The sequence below is a fragment of the Bufo bufo genome, chromosome 3 (genome assembly GCF_905171765.1).
Source record: "Bufo bufo chromosome 3, aBufBuf1.1, whole genome shotgun sequence".
NCBI lineage: Eukaryota > Metazoa > Chordata > Amphibia > Anura > Bufonidae > Bufo > Bufo bufo.
In genome coordinates this window covers 187,278,489-187,280,113 of record NC_053391.1, presented here as the reverse complement: position 1 = coordinate 187,280,113, position 1,625 = coordinate 187,278,489, and positions in this window count along the sequence as shown.

Below are 1,625 nucleotides of genomic sequence, written 5' to 3'. Positions count from 1 at the left end.
TGGATTTGTTCCGCAACGTTGCGGAACGGATCCGGACCCATTCTATGGACGTGTGAATGGACCCTAATGCTTCCCTTGCCATTTTTTGAAAAAGGGACTTGGAATGGGCATCAGCCCCAGCAGATTTATCATCTATGACAGTTTTTGGGTGTAAGTGATGACTGAAATCTGGTAGCTGGTGTAGATTTCATACTAGGCACACAGACTGCCAGAGGATGCATAATAATGCGTGATGAGCCGTGGTATTGTCTTTTAAAAAGGTTTATTTATGAAGACAACCTCTTTTTAAATAGAAGCTAACCCAACAATTTGCTGATGGTTTTAGCTAGTCTCACTTCTCTAATCCCTGTCGATCAGCTATGATTAATAGAGAAAGTCATCTCTGTCATACATTTGTAGCATCTACCATATGCTGGTCATTCAAAGTTATGGCCCACCATTTAATGCATGGAAGTGCCAGGACTGCCATAGCAGGGTTTATTCTTAGGGCTCATTTTTGTGGGTTGGATGTGGACTCATTCAGTTCAAAAGATGTGGACAGCACACAGTGTGCTGTCCGCATCCGTATGTATGTTCCGTGGCATCAGCAAAAATATAGAACGTAACCTATTCTTGTTCATATTACAGACAATGTTCTATTATGGGCCGGGGGTTCGGAACGCACATCGCTAATATTTGTGTGCATGATCCCTTACATAGGGTCTATGTCTAACAGAACATAAGGACTGGGCTTGTCCTGATGGGAAAACCCCTTTAAGGCAATGTGAACAGATAGCAATGTAATACTTCATTGTGCATTCGTTTCATACATATCTCAAAAAATTTACAAGTAAAAAAACATAGATAAATATATTATATGAATATTTAGTATATATACAGTCTGTCTGTAAAATTGAACCATTTATTGGTAATCAGTTGGCCCCAAGAATAGTAGCCTTGGAGTTCGCCTACTGAGTAAAATGGTTGACTTAAAATACAACCGGCAAGAAAGGCAAAGAACCTGCTCTACCTAATTAATGATTATCTGACACAGATTTCACAATAAAGCAATCATTATTATATAGATCTCTGAGGGTGCTGCCCCACAGCGCAGTTATGATGCAGTTGACTACATGCAGATACTGTCTACATAAATGTGCTTTCACAATGTGGTTATAGAATTTAGCCAGTTTAGCAAGCTCATTAAAGGGGTTCTGCACTTTCATTTAACTGATGATCTATCCTCTGGATAGATCATCAGCTTCTGATCGGCGGGGGTCCGACACCCGGGACCCCAACCGATCAGCTGTTTGAGAAGGCATCGACGCTCCAGCAGCGCAGCGGCCTTCTCACTGTTTACCGCCGGCCCACTGACGTCACGACTAGTATCAACTAGCGTAGGCGCGGCTAAGCTCCATTCAAGTGAACAGAGCTTAGCCCCGCCCACGCTAGTTGATACTAGGCGTGACGTCAGTGGGCCGGCGGTAAACAGTGAGAAGGCCGCGGCGCTGCTGCTGGAGCGCCGCTGCCTTCTCAAACAGCTGATCGGCAGGGGACCCGGGTGTCGGACCCCTGCCGATCAGAAGCTGATGATCTATCCAGAGGATAGATCATCAGTTAAATGAAAGTGCAGAACCCCTTTAAGC